The sequence below is a fragment of the Cupressus sempervirens genome, chromosome 2 (assembly GCF_028749045.1).
Source record: "Cupressus sempervirens isolate cs-2001-9-10 chromosome 2, ASM2874904v1, whole genome shotgun sequence".
NCBI lineage: Eukaryota > Viridiplantae > Streptophyta > Pinopsida > Cupressales > Cupressaceae > Cupressus > Cupressus sempervirens.
Window position 1 is genome coordinate 38,336,545 of NC_143119.1, and position 16,689 is coordinate 38,353,233.

Below are 16,689 nucleotides of genomic sequence, written 5' to 3' on the forward strand. Positions count from 1 at the left end.
AGGCCATTGTCTTATAGACACCTTGGCTTTGTGTCTTGTCATATTTAAAGATTTCAAAACACTCCCACAAAATGAATATGGGATAAAGAATTTGTATTGGTTTTTCTTTTTAACTCTCCTCTACCTTCTTTCCATTGCGTAGGGCTTTTAAAACCCGCTTGCCTTCTTGTTCTGGAGCATGGAAGTCTCTGGAGACTGGCTACTTGTTTATTGCCTCAACTCATTTCAAAAATTTGGCTCTCTCTAGCTTGGATGTCTTCCTCTATATGTGATTTTGGTAGCTTTCTTTGATCAATGTGTGGGTTCTTTTGTCTCTAACTTAGCGTGTTCCTACTCACATGAAATGTGTGGATGTTTACAGATTTCATCTTCATGTGCTGACATGGCTCTCTTGATTTTGGCATGATCTCTCTCCATAAGTAAAGTCTCTCTTTGATGCGCTAGTCTACTTTGATTCATGATGTGTGGTGTGATATTGATATTTCCCTTGCTCTTTGCATGAGCTTGAGTTTCCTTTTATGTCATGGGCGTGGTGCCTCCTTTTTATTTGTGGCTTGATGAAATTCAAACGCTTCTTTTATTGCTTCATAGTCCCTATCGTGGGCCTGGACTTTGCTTTAGCTGTGGCTTGTTTCCTAGCTGGCTTACTCTGTCTTTGGTGTGAATCTTTTACCTTTGATTGACATGGACTTCCCTTTACATGGGATGGCTCTTTGGCATGATGGATGCCTCCCTAACCTGCACATGCTGCGTGATCAATGTTTGGATTCCCTTTTAGGCATGCAAAGCTGCTTTTTAATGTTGTCTTTGCTTAAAACTCTCGTCCTTGGCAACGTAAAGCTTCTTTTTCTCCACAGCCTTGATGACACCAACCGCAACAGTCTATCGCATGTCCCTTACAACAAAATGACCGAATGGTGGGCATTCAGAGAATGCCTCTACAACCATTGGCTCGATTGGAATCATCTTGACAAATTTGACCTCACCATTTTTAAGGAACTTTGGTTCCTTCTCAAGCTCCTTGCTAGATCATCTATCAACCTTGTTCATGATCTCAGAAAACTTCACAGCAATGTGGCCTATGTGGAAATCCAATACTGGTGCATACCCATTTCCAATTTGGCCTGGATGGTTCATGATGATAACTTGAATTGTGAAATTAGTAGCCTCCTTGGCGGGATTGTTCTTGGATTCAGAGGCCACATATCCTCTCTTGAGATTATTCACAACAACATTCTTGACATTGAATCCCACATTATCACCAGACAATTCCTCCAGTTGTTGAATCAATAACTAGTACTTCACAATCAGCCTTGGATGTTCCACTAATCATATTCTTAATGAAATCACGATGGCCAGGAGCATCAATCATAGTGCAGTAGTACCTTGTGGTCTCAAACTTCCAAATAGCAATATCAATGGTGACACCATGTTCATGCTCAGCCTTTAGTTTATCGAGCATCCAAGCATACTTGAATGACCTCTTGTTCATCTCAACAGCTTCCCCCTTTTAAATTTGAACACACATGTGGATTTTTTTTTAAGTGGCCATCTACAAGGAATGATCTCTTCGACCAATGCTCTAATTATGCTTTTAACATCCCATAAACTCATGGAAAAGAATATGGATGGCTTAGAAGACAAACCTCCTATCAAAATACTCATTTATCATCACTAATGCAATCTTGCATACCTTTCAAAACCCAGACCACTGATATGCATATATTTCATTATCACATTAAAATCAACCCTCAAATATCACTTCACTTTTGCCTGGTGGAATTAGTCAGGCCCCAAAGCGGGTCTGACTAAAAACAATTTCATTTCTAGACAACTAATACCCCAAACTGACTAACTAAACATCTTGAACTAATTGAAATTGATGTTGAGCACTAATTTTATCATTAAAAGCTCATTTACCCACTTATCTGCAAACTATCACTTTTGCCCCAGGAGATCTGTTAAGTGGCCTTAAGAGCTGACCCGAACCTCTGACTAGGCTCTAAAAATTGGCACACTGACTCTCTATTCCACATGCTTTTACCCTATTGAATATCATCTCATGATGAATTCCCAGTTGAAAGATATTTTTCGTTAATGTTGCCTTCTCAGAATTACCTGCAAGTAAACAAGTCAGGAAACAACAAACTAGGTGTGGATTTGGGTTTGAAAACTAGGCAAACTGACACTTGGGAAGATGAAAATTGGGGAATTATTTCTTTGTCATGAGGTGAATATAAATCTATGAGTTGGGCTCATGAGGAATCATGGGACCAATTTGGAAAGCATGTGAAGTTGGCTACTTGGATTTGCAAGATAGGAAACAATGACAAGATAATGATTTTTACAAATGGAAAGACCTTCAAAAGGTATGCAAGTGAATTTGTCAAGATTTGAAAACTAGCATACTTGTAGTATTTTTATTATAGAACATAGGGAAACAAACCATTTGATCTCACCTATCACGGATCAGGAGATATGACATCACGAACAGGGGTTCCAGTTAATCTGCAAATATTGACACTAGTAAAACTTTAGAAAATCCATTTGGAATCGTGTTTGAAAACTGGTCAAACAGATTCATTAAGAGCTGAAACTTGAAACATGACAAGTCTCTAAAATCTATAATGTAACACAAAAGGAATTTTTTCATTCGTTTCAATTGGTCAAAATTTATTACAGGTCAAACAAGGCTTCCCAAAAATGTGTGGAATTTGCAAATGTGTGAAAACAGTAAACTGCCAACTTTGAGGGACTCAAAATCTAGTTAAACGGATTCAAAAGGACTCAAAATCTGAAACATAGGTTCTTGTATATGGACACTAGACTTTCCCAAAGTGGTAGGTCATGACGTAATTCTAGGTGTGAGATATTAAGATGCAAACAAAACCTCCTATTGTTGTTTGACTCATGGTAAAAATGCAGCTTTGGCATTGGCTCAAAACATGACTTCGCCAAATGACTCTAAATGACAGTTTATCATCATGGAACACTTAGACAGGCTGAATGCAGGGTGTTAGAAACATTGAACACCTCTAGGGCCTTATAGGTATAGCCAGGTACAAATGCACTTTTAAAAGCATTTAAGGGCGTGATTTTTCAAAATTTTAAAATGGGACTAAAAATGAAGCATGTAATTTTTCGTCCCAAAAAAGGCTCTATTTTGGGATGCATGCCCCTTGTAGGCATGGCAAGGATTTAGATCTTTGGGAGAAGCAAACCACACACCTGACTTCAAAACTTCTCTCGAACAGCTTTATTGAAAGCAGGGAAATCTACAACTACTATATACAAGGGATGGCCCCAGGCCACTGAAAAGTTTTAGAATATTTTGCCTCTTTCATATACCTTATTTTCATTTACATCATCCTAAGGTAAACTGAAATTCTCATTTTCATTTGTTTCACCCAACACATCAACACTTTCAATCACTTCGTTAGGCAAAACAAAACTACTATCATTACTTCCATAGTGCGTATAAAAATCAGACATGCTCTCTTCATCTTGATGACTATGAAAATATGAATCAGCATGATCATAACAACTGAAATCAAACTAAAATTCATCATTACTGACAAAGTCATGGATTCCTTCAACCAGAAACACAAAAGCTTGATATTCTACTTCATTGAACGAGTTACATGAATCAGATGGTAACTCACCTTGTGCCTCCGAATATGAAGAGTATGGAAAATCTGATTTATCCTCACTTGCAACATCAGTACACCATATATTAGATTGAATATATGCTACATTTTCTTCATATTCCAACAAGTGATTAGATCTTAAATCATAAGAATTATCATGAAATTGTGTGCCTAGAATGTACTGATCTGTATCAAATTCTTTCTCAAATAGCTCACTAGGATAAACCATTTCATTACTATTTCTCTTATCACATGAGCTATCTGAACTTACCTAAACCTTATGAAAATAGGAAAACATTGAATCAGCAACAACTCTTATCTCTTTATTTTCATTCTCTTCATAGAAGTGATGATGTGCATTGACATACAAATTACTATCACATACACCCCCCAAACCTGAGATAGCACATTCTAAAACTACATCTTTCTCAACATCATACTTAGGGAAAATGACTTCACCACATGAATTTTCATAATGTGTCAAAACACAAGCATCCTTAGATTGGTTAGCATACCTTTCAAAATCGTGAGCCAACAAATCAGAAATCTCATCAACACTTAGAAAGATTTCATCCCTAGTTTGTTCTCCTTGGATTAGATCATTATCCAGATAGCTTGACAAATTTGTAACAGTAGACTTGTTAGTAATAAATTTTGAAAAATTAGAAATCTGATCACCACATAATTCTTCTTCCTGAGACAACACCTTAACAACCAGCATCTCAACACAAACGCATTCATCATTAGAAGAAATATTATCATTACTGCTACACTATTCTTCTTTTGTATACTCATCATCATAAGAAGATGAACTAACATTATGCATATTATCAAACTACTAGTTACAATCCTCTGATTCATAAAGATGAGACTCTTCATTTTCTATATCACTTTGAACAGACTCATCACATTCACTAACATTAGACTCAATAGCCTCTAACTCACATTCAAATTCTATGATAATATCATGAAATTTAATAATATTTTGGAATCTTGCCTCCTCTAGCCAATCAACCGAATGCGGTGTAAAAATTTCTAAGAGAAACATTGGCCATGAAGACTTCTTTGGTCTATAGGACTCATGAAGATTCATCACTATGGATTTGAACTTCATGTAAATTTGCAATCCATCAAGACCCTCAACACCACCAATTCTACTTCTTAATATGACAACTAGATTATAATGATCTTCTCTTTCTAATCTAGCAATCTCCGCATGAAGATTTTCTAACTCAGCATATCCAAACTCAAAATCTGTTTCTTAAGATTTTTTTTTAAAAATCCCACCTCTGTTTCTTAGTGCTAAAACACTGGATGGAGGCAACCATTTCTATCATTCAATTTTCATGAAATGCACATATATGAAAATTGAAAATACCTTTATGTATTCCTGTATAAAACCTTTGATCTATTGATTTGCATAGGTGAAAACATGAAACCCTTCACACCACTGATAGAATCCTTTTTAGATCTGCCACCTCCTTGAAGAGGAAAATGGAATCACAATAGTGATTCACCCTTTGAAATGAATTTCTTCAGCAGATACAAACAAATACATAAACTTTGTCAAGAATTTAAAACTTCCGTTTCAAGAACCTTCAAAAACTTTAGATCTGCCCATACAACTGAAAGTCTTTCAAAATTTTGCAATGAAATCAACTAGGAACAACTGGTATAGAGATTTGAGAGTCACCATTCACTCATGTGAGAAATAAAACATAATTTGTCACTTGACAAATCTGAACCAAACCTTCAATGTAGGAAAAAATTGTAGATCACTAACATCTTGAAAACAAAATACACTTTATAAATTGTTTCTTGACTCTAAAACTTTCTCAACAACATTGCAAAGACTGAATTGATTGAAGATAGATTTATAAAAGTCATAGAACACAATTTACATCCAACTTCACAACATGTTGTTGTCCATGAATAAAGCTTTTAAACTGGGGAACATAAAACATCAGCAAAGAAATGGTAAAAACCTCACACAACCCTACTAGTGTAGTATATCCTTCCTATTGTATTGAATCTTCTTTAAATTATCAAGGATTGTTTATCATTCAGATTCATTCAATACAACTCCCCAGCCGAGCTACCATTTTGTTGGTGTTTGAAAATACTAGAGGGTTTTCAATTATCCCCATGAGAATATGACACATCTAGGGACAACTAACTTCCATTATCAACATATCATTTCAGACACAAGGCCAACTATAAGGCATGACCCTTCTTCTTCTTCAGGCTCTACTAAACCTAGGCAGGTAGACCTCAGATTCAATTGATACCGTACTAGTGCGAAAACATATCCCTGAATCTATTAAGCAGATGAAACCCTTATATTTCCTAGTAACTCATGAAATGACACAGATTTGTAGTAGCTAAATGCAGATCTAGAATATTCACAAGCTGAGTGAGGGTTAAACAATTAGGTCCTTTAACATAAATTGTAAAGATGATTTTGATTTTGATTTTATGTGGGTGGGGGAAAGCGGATGAAAACCATGCATGGAAAACAACTTAATGACCTTGTATCTGATTAGTGCCTAATCCATTAGGAAAATTCATGAATCTCCCTCATGCATTTCGATATCTGATACTTATTCATATATTCAGATATGTGATCTATCCATTAACCTTGCAAATAGACATCAATGTTCATTTCAAATCTCATTCTTACCTAATATTCTTCTCAATACACCTACAACCCTATTGAATCTCTGAAGCATTTACACAATTTTTTGAATCATCAACAACAATGAAACAACATACAGCCTTAAGGGACTACAAAAATGAACTACACTCTTTGTTCAAAGATCATAAAACATCACAGATCAACTGAGAATGGAGAAAAGATTTAAACTGAAACTAAACCCTTGCTATTCTTTGTATTTATTTCCTTGAAATAATACATGAAAATGCATGAAATTAACTCACAAATCACCTAATAAATCAGACTGTAGAATAAAATATGCTGTCATACAAGAGAGAAAATGGCAGGAATGAGAAACTGATGGGATGGGAAGGGGGTATCATAGCCAAAGCAAGGCTTCATGGTCTCAAAACAGCACATCCCAGATCTTCCATCCAGAATTCATCAATTCTAGGGCCAATTCTGCTAAGTGTTTCCATTCAGAGAAACTTTCCAAAATTCCAACCCCTACGATGGAAGAAAAATAAAAAGATATAGAGAAAGGTGAATTGTTGGATTTGATATGCAACTTACATCTATCCACTTGAAATTCCCTCTCTTAGTAACTAAAAAACTTCTTTCTTCTCTCCTCAACTAGTGAATCAAATCTTCAATCAGTTATGGCTCCAAAAGCATCAAATATCTTAAACTATAATTGAACAAACAATTAATTTGATTCTTGATTTTTACTCATGGTGAAACTGAAAAATCAATTTAAAAAAAAATGACTTCTAAAAGCCAAGAAAACCATTTAGAATCGATTTTCTTCACATCCAGACTTCAGCAAGCCTTCATATCTACCTTTTATCTGATCCTAATGCTTCATGCTGAATTCTACTCATTCTACTGAGAATGCCCCAGAATTTGTAAAACTTCTTATAGCATGAACTAGTGAATACCTATGCATAATCTGACTCCATATATGGAAAATTTGGATTCTCCCAGTTCCAATGGTATATTGCACTGCCTACTACTGATAAAAATCACCCCTGCTCTGGTAGTTTGAAAAACAAACCCCTGGATTGAGAACATAACATTAAAATGATTTTTTTTTTAAAGTATATAGTTTGGACTATATAACAATTCAAAATATTTCAATTTTTCATTTTAATCCATTCATGCATTTGAAATCATCTGAATTTCCACTTTTTTGTCTTCCTCAATCTACTATCGCCATGTGTCAGATCCTGATTGCCTGTGACTTTTGAAAATATTAATTAATTAATAATTAATTAATTCCCTTTATCCACAATGTTCTTATTTCCTGTGAGATCATGAGCATATGAAATTTTATTTACATTTTCACACTGAAGGATGCCCTTTATGTTCTTACGGGCTTGAACGTAAGCATGAGACCCTTTAACAACTCCATTTCCACCTTTACACTGCCTCTAAAAGGTAAGAATGAAGCCTTTTGAAATTTGCCTCACATCCTTATGCTAAACATTTCCCTTTACGTTCTTATGGCCTCGAACGTAGCACCAGAGAAGCTCAAAATTTTTTTTACGCTCTTACAAGTGGCTTTCTTTAGCATATGATCAGAAGCCTTCAATTTTCAATCTTCACTCATACACTCAAGTGTAAGATCAGAGAGTCTTCAAAATTATCTCACGCTCATATGCGAGCTTTCCTTATGTCGGGCGTGAAAATATATAGTCTTTAGTCCCATGGGCCACACCACTAGGCCAAGCGTTACCTTGAAAAGGCCATTGTCTTATAGACACCTTGGCTTTGTGTCTTGTTGTATTTAAAGATTTCAAAACACTCCCACACAGTGAATATGGGATAAAGAATTTGTATTGGTTTTACTTTTTAACTCTCCTTTGCCTTCATTCCATTGTGTGGGGCTTTTAAAACCTACTTGCCTTCTTGTTCTGGAGCGTGGAAGTCTCTGGGGACTGGCTACTTGATTATTGCCTCCACTCATTTCAAAAATGTGGCTCTCTCTAGCCTGGGTGTCTTCCTTTGTATGTGATTTTGGCAGCTTTCTTTGATCAGTGCGTGGGTTCTTTTGTCTCTAACTTAGCATGTTCCTGCTCACATGAAATGAGTGGATGTTTGTATATTTCATCTTCACATGCTGACATGGCTCTCTTGATTTTTGCATGATCTCTCTCCATCAGTGAAGTCTCTCATTGCTGCACTGGTCTCTTGTGATTCATGATGCGTGGCGTGATATTGATACTACCCCTACTCTTTGCATGAGCTTGATTTTCCTTTTATATCATGGGCATGGTGCCTCCCTTTTTTTTGTGGCTTGATGAAATTTAAACACTTCTTTTATTGCTTCATAGTCCCTATCGTGGGCCTAGACTTTTCTCTGCTCGTGGCTTGTTTCCTAGCCAACTTACTCTGTCTTTGGCATGAATCTTTGACCTTTGATTGACGTGGACTTCCCTTTATGTGGAATGTCTCTTTGGCATGATGGACGCCTCCCTCACCTGCACATGCTGCGTTATCAATTTTTGGATTCCATTTTAGGCGTGTGGGGCTGCTTTTTAATGTTCTCTCTACCTAAAACTCCCATCCTTGGCAATGTGAAGCTTCTTTTTCTCCACAGCCTTGATGACACCAAAAAAAATAGTTTGTTGCCTGTCCATTACAGTAAAATGACCCAATGGTGGGTATTCAGAGAATGCCTCCACAACCATTGGCTCGATTGGAATCATCTTGACAAATCTGGCCTCACCATTTTTAAGGAACTTTGGTTCCTTCTCAAGCTCCTTGCCAGATCATCTGTCAACCTTGGTCATGATCTCAGAAAACTTCACAACAATGTGGCATGTGTTGCAATCCAGTACTGGTGCATACCCATTTCCAATTTGGCCTAGATGGTTGATGATGATAACTTGAGTTGTGAAATTAGCAGCCTCCTTGGCAAGGTCATTCTTTGATTCAGAGGCCACATATCCTCTCTTGCGATCATTCACAGCAACATTCTTGACATTAAATCCCACATTATCACTAGGAAATGCCTCTAGTTTTTGAATCAATAATCAACACTACACAATCAGCCTAGGATGTTCCAGTGATCATGTTCTTAATGAAATCATGATGGCCAGGAGCATCAATCATAGTGCAGTAGTACCTTGTGGTCTCAAACTTCCACATAGCAATATCAATGGTGATAACGCATGCATGCTCAACCTTTAGTTTATCAAGCATCCAAGCATATTGGAATGACCTCTTGTTCATCTTAGCAACTTTCCCCTTTTAAACTTAACACACATGTGGATGTTTTTTTTTAAGTGGCCATCTACAAGGAATGATCTCTTCGACCAATGCTCTAATTATGCTTTTAAAATCTTGTAAACTCATGGAAAAGAATATGGATGGCTCAGAAGACAAACCTTCGATCAAAATACTCATTTATCATCATTAATGCAATCTTGCATACCTTTTAAAACTCAGACCATTGATATGCATATATTTCATTATCACATTAAAATCAACCCTCAAATATCATTTCACTTTTGCCTGGTGGAATTAGTCGGGCCCCAAAGTGGGTCTGACAAAAAAAAAATACCGTTTTTGGACAACTAATACCCCAAACTGATCAACTGAACATCTTGAACTAACTGAAATTGATTTTGAGCACTAATTTGATCATTAAAAGCTCATTTACCCACTTATCTACAAACTATCACTTTTGCGCTAGGAGGTCTGTTGACTAGCCTTAAGAACTAACTCGAACTGCTGACTGAGCTCTGAAAACTAGCACACTGACTCTCTATTCGACATACTTTTACCCTGTTGAATCTTGTGTCATGATGAATTCCCAGTTGAAAGATATTTTTCGTTAAAGTTGCCTTCTCAGAATTACTTGCAAGTAAACAAGTCAGAAAACAACAAACTAGGTTCGGATTTGGTTTTGAAAACTAGGCAAACTGACACTTGGGAAGATGAAAATTGGGGCATTAGTTCTTTGTCATGAGGTGAATATAAATCTATGAATTGGGCTCATGAAAAGTCATGGGACGAATTTGGCGAGCATCTGAAGTTGGTTACCTAGATTTGTAGGACAAGAAACAATGACAAGATAAAGATTTTTACAAATGGAAAGACCTTGGAAAAGTATGCAAACAAATTCATCAAGATTTGAAAACTAGCACACTTGTAGCATTTTCAATATAAAACACAGGGAAACAAACCATTTGATCTCATGTATCACAGATCAGGAGATATGATGTCACGAACAGGGGTTCCAGTCAATCTACAAATATTGACACCAGTAAAACTTTAGAAATTCCATTTGGAATCATGTTTGAAAATAGATCAAACGGATTTTTCAAGAGCTAAAACTTGAAACATGACAAGTTTCTAATGTCTATAATGCAACGCAAAAGGAATTTTAGCATTCAAATCAACTGGTCAAAAGTTATTATAGGTCAAATAGGGCTTCCTAGAAATGTGTGGAATTTGCAAATGTGTGAAAATAGTAAACTACCAACTTTGAGGGATTCAAAACCTAGTCAAATGAATTTGAAATGACTCAAAATCTGAAACATAGGTTCTCAGGTATGGACACTAGATGCTCCTAAAGTGGTAGGTCATGATGCAATTCTGGGTGTGAAATATTAAGATTCAAACACAGCCTCCTATCACTATTTGACTCATGGTAAAAATGCAGATTTGACGTTAGCTCAAAATAGGACTTCGCCAAATGACTCTGAATGATAGTTTATCATCATGAAATGCTTAGATAGGCTGAATGCAGGGTGTTAGAAACATTGAACACCTCTAGGGCCTCATAGGTACAGTCGAGTACAAATGCACTTTTAAAAGCGTTTAAGGGCATGATTTTTCAAAATTTTAAAATGGGACTAAAAATGAAGCATGTAAATTTTCATCCCAACACCATCCCTTAGTCTCACTCTCTCTCCCATCTGCCTACTCTCTCACACTCTCTCCCATCCCCTACTCTCACTCTCTCTCCCATCGCATTCTCTCTTTGCCACCCCTTACTCTCTCTCATGCTCTCACACTCTCACCTAGCCCTTACTCTCTCTCTTACACACATTCCCATCCCCCCTCTCTCTCCTTCTCCCACTTACTCTCCCACCATCTAGTCTCTCTCTCCTATCTACTACTCACTCTCTCTGGCTACTCTCTCTCTCCCCTCTCCCATATCCTAAACTCTCTCTTTTACAGATACCCACTCCTATTCCCCCTCTCTCTTGCCTCTCCCATCCCCTACTCTCTATATCTCTCACACACACTCCCATCCCACTCTCTCTCCCCCTCTCCCACTCCCTCTCCCACCACCTACTATCTCTCTCTCTCTCACTCTCTCTCCCCCTCTCTACCCTCTCTCTCCCATCCCCTACTCTTACTCTCTCTCACACTCTCTTCCATCCCCTATTCTCACTCTCTCTCTCTCTCCCATCTTGTAAGAGCTCTCTCTTCCACCCCCTACTCTCTTTCACACTCTCACACTCTCTCCCATCCCCTACTTTGTCTCTCTTACACACAATCCCATTCCCCATCTCTCTCTCCCTCTCCCACTCCCTCTCCCACTGCCTACTCTCTCTCCCCCATCCCCTACTCTCTCTCTCCCCTCTCCCATCCCCTACTCTCTAGATCTCCTAGACACACTCTCATTCCCCTGCTCTTTCACTCCCACTCCCTCTCCCACCACCTACTATCTCTCTCTGACTCTCTCCCTCTCTACTCTCTCTCTCTCTCTCCCATATCGTACTCTTACTCTCTTAGATTGACTATCGTTTCCACTTAACTAGACCCGTACTATTCATACTTCCTATTTCTAGTACTCCTACCCACACAACTATCTAGAATCTCTTCTATCTCCTCCTTCTTAGAACTAGGAATTGGACATGACTCCAGTGTCAACCCCTCATCTACACCATCATCATGATACTCTATTAAGTTTGCAATGTTGAAGATAGGAGAAATGTGAATTCCATCTGGCAACTCCACCTCGTATGCATTTCCTAAGTCATGTTTCTTCAGAACTTTGCAGGGGCCAAATTTCTTCATCTTCAACTTGTTGTAAGTACCTACTGGAAATCTTTCTTTTCTTAAGTGTACCATGACTAGATCCCCTACTTGGAACTCCTTATGTCTTCTCCTTTGATCAGCCCTAGCTTTATACTATTAATTCATCTTGGTAATGTGTGCCTGGACCTCCTCATGTAGATGCTTGATATGTTCAGCAAATTCTTTTGCTTCAACACTTGTCCTCTCCCCTTGCTCCATCTTGCTCAATTCTAGTATAGTCCTTGGGCTACTTCAATATACAATTTGGAATGGTGATCTACCAGTACTCCTATTTATAGAGTTATTGTAAGAAAATTCTACTTGTGGTAGAATCAAATCCCATCCCTTGGGCTTATTACCAACTAAACATCTTAGCAAATTGCCTAGGCTTCTATTTACCACTTCAGTCTATTTGTTAGTATGCAGGTGATGTGTAGAACTAAACTTCAAATCTGTTCTCAACTTATTCCATAATGTTCTCCAGAAATACCCCACAAATTTAGATCTCTGTCAGAAACTATACTCCTTGGGAGACCATGTAGTCTTACCACCTCTCTGAAAAACAAGTCTACAATATGGACGACATCATGAGTTTTGTGGCATGGAATAAAATGTGCCATTTTGGACAACCTATCAACCACCAAAAATACTAAGTCATTACCCTTTTGTGTCCTCGGCAATCCAAGAACAAAATCCATACTTATGTCCTCCCATGGCTTTGATGGAATAGGCAATGGCTGATATAGTCTAGTATTGTGACTAAATCCCTTGGCTGCTTGACAAACCTGACAACTCTATTAAAACTTCTTCACATCCTGTGACATTTGAGATCAAAAATAATGTTCTCTAAGAATGGCAATGGTCTTATCTCGACCAAAATGTCCTACCATCCCTCCACTGTGTTTCTCCTTAATCAAATTTTCCCTCATGGAACTGCTTGGAATGCACAATTGACTGCCCTTGAACAACATAACATCTTGAATCAAATAATCTAGCCACTTGGTTCTATCTACAGCAACAAGTTCTTTACAATCCTTCCATGCTTTAGTAAAATCAGGATCCTTAGGGTACAGATTCTTGAGTTCATCAAACCCAACTACTTCAACCTACATTACTATAAGCAACAACTGCCTCCTACTTAATGCATCTGCAACCCTATTAGACTTTCCACTTCTATGCTTCAACACAAATGTATAGCTCTGCAAAAACTCTACCCACTTCATATGCCTCTGGTTCAATTTACCTTGGCTATTTACGTACTATAATGCCTGATGATCAGTATATAAAACAAATTCCTTTGGCAATAAATAATGCCTCCATTTCTTTAAGGCCCAAACTATTGCATAGAACTCTTGATCATAAACATAATACTTCTTCTTTGCAACATTCAATTTTTCACTAAAATATGCAATAGGCTTACCTTCTTGGCTCAATACAGCCCCAATAGCACTGCCACTAGCATCAAAATCCACTTGCAACACCTTACTAAAATTAGGAAGTGCCAACACAGGTTTTTTTTTCACCTTCTTCAGCAATTCAAAACTTCTCGCAACTGTCGCAGTCCATTTGAAGTCTTTTCTATCCCCTCTTATTGTGTCAGTCAAGGGTGCACAAATTCCATTGAAATTCTTAATGAGCTTCCTGTAAAAACTAACCAAACCATGAAATCATCTTACCTCAGTAGAAAACCTTGGAGTAGGCCATTCGAAGATGGCTTTTACCTTCTTTAGATCCATTTTGAGACCTTTAGGTGATACAACAAACCCCAAGTGGACTAACTCCTTTTCAACAAAGCTAAACTTCTTTAGATTAATTAATAATTTCTCTTCCCTCAGCCTTTCAAGGATACTATGAATATGCAATAAATGTTCTTTCAAATTCTTGCTAAAAATTAAAATCTCTTCCAAATAAACAATAACAAATTTTCCCAAGAACTTCTTAAGTACCTCATTCATAAGCCGCATGAAGGTCCTTGGGGTGTTCATCAATCCAAAGGTCATGACTAGCCACTCATAAAGACCCTCCTTGGTCTTGAAGGTAGTTTTCCACTCATCTCCTTCTCATATATGTATTTGGTGATAGCCACTCTTGAGATCTATCTTTGTGAAATACTGAGCTCCACTCAAGCAGTCCATAAGATCATCCATTCTTGGCAAAGGAAACTAATACTTGATGGTTATCTGGTTTATAGCTTGAGAGTTTGTACACATTCTCCACTCTCCATCCTTCTTTGGTGCCAATACTATAGATACTGCACATGGATTCAGACTCTCTCAAATCAAACCCTTCCTCAATAGCTTCTCAGTTTCACTAGGAGTCATCCTATGAGCAGCCTTGTTAGGAAAACTAGCTCCAGGGATTAAAACTATCTGATGACTAATTTTCCTTACTGGTGGCAATCCTTCTGGAACATTATCAAAGGTGATATCTCCAAACTCACTTAATAAATCTAAAACTTCAAGTGGTATTTCACTACTACCTTCCTTATTTTTTATAGGAATCAAAGCATAACACATACGCTGATGTTTCATGCCATCTAAAAACTTTCTTCCATAGACAAGATAGATCCTAGCATTATTGCATACCTTTTCCCCTTCCTTTATCATGGGCTTTAGTTTGTGGCAAACTCCATCCTTTATTATAGAGTATGTGTTTGCACAACCATCATGTATTGCATGCCTATCAAACTGCCATGGTCTTCCCAACAATAGATGGTAGACATGCATTGGAATAATATCGTTGAGAACTTCATCACGTTAACTCCCAATTTTAGCCTTCACTAAACATGGTTCACTTACTAGGACCTTATAATCATCCTTCAGCCAAGCGATCCAATAGGGCTGGGGGTGTTTCTCCCTCTTGAGCTTCAGCTTAGAGACCATCTCCTCTGACACCAAGTTTTTAGTGCTACCACCATCAATGATCACATCACAACATTTATCCTCACACTTGCACCTGGTATGAAATAGACTCCTCCTTTGTCCTAGTTTAATCTCACCACTTAGTAGGACCCTTTCATTAACTAAAGTCTCTCCTCTTTTTGCATCCTCTAAATGTGATGACTATGCATCCTCATCCACATGAGCAAGCATAGCTTGACCCTCAACTCTCCTATCTATCCTTCCTTGTCATTGAGGGAATTCAAAGGCACAGTGACCTTCTTCATTAAAATCTAAAAAGGTACCAAAAAAAATTCCTCTTCCTGAACCTTGTCCATGACCTCTACCTCTTCCTCTCTGATCTCCAAAGTCTTAATCACGGGGGTGGTTGAAACCTTCATTCTTCTGGTTCTTGCTAGTACCCACATATTTATTTTTCTTTTGGGTCTCGTTTTGGCCTCTAGATGACCTACCACTACCCCTTCCTCCTTTACTACACCCACTTTGTCTCCCTTCAAACCTTTTATTTAGCTTCTCTTCAACTCGCAGGGAAAACTAGTATGCCTCCTCAACACTGGTTATTCTTACCAGACTTAATTCCTCCTAGATGCTAGGTTGCAACCCACTGATATAACAAGCAACCTTCTCCTTATTTGCTTCTGAATGCCTTACTCTAATAAAAAATTGGTAAAACTCCTTTTTATATTCTTGGACTAATTTTCTTGCTTGCTTTAACCTATGCATCTTCTTAAACAAATCAAGGTCATAGTCAATAGGAATGAACTGCTTCTTTAGTTTTTCCACCTTGTGATCTCCTCCTTTCCTCTTCTATTTCTTTCCAATTGAACCTCTTGCCACTAGATTTTGGCATGGCTTTTTAGTTTGGCCTTTAAAAACTTAACCGTATCTAAGTCTCTGATATCCTCATACTCAAAGTATGCCTCCAGTTCATTGATCCAGTCGATCAACTCATCCAGTTTCAGATTTCTTGAAAATACATCCACATCAATTGTAGGCCTTTTTCCAAACTTAGTAATTCCCCTAAAAACCCTCTCCTCTACTTGATTTAGAAGTTCCCCTTCAACTTTCCCTTCCTATCCAATTTATTCTTCTTCATTGTTGTCCTCACTTTCATTACCTATAGCAACATTTGTTCCTCTACGGAGCTCCTCCTACAATGTTTGAACCTGCCTTTGGAGGGACCTAACCTCCTCAAGATTAATAGCTCCAATCTGTCCACCACACTCTCTTTGTGGATGAATCTTCTTAATTCAAACCCACAACCACACAGTCCTAGTGCAAGCTACCTCTCAGTCGGTGCTCTGTCTACGCACTTAGGAAAACCTGCTCTGATACCACTTGATGGAGTCAAGCCCAAGAATAGAATGGACACAATAGGAAATAGAAAACTTTATTAACTATGAAAATATGCCAATACACTTAGTACAGAGAAAATAGACTCCAAAACATGTCA

General features: G+C 37.7%; 2 pseudogenes; both read right to left on the bottom strand.

Moving 5' to 3' along the window:
- Positions 1–795: 795 nt before the first annotated feature.
- LOC149570952 (elongation factor 1-alpha pseudogene) lies at positions 796–1,137 on the bottom strand (annotated as a pseudogene).
- A 7,712-nt stretch (positions 1,138–8,849) lies between these two features.
- On the bottom strand, positions 8,850–9,479 carry LOC149570953 (elongation factor 1-alpha pseudogene; annotated as a pseudogene).
- Between the last annotated feature and the right edge of the window lie 7,210 nt (positions 9,480–16,689).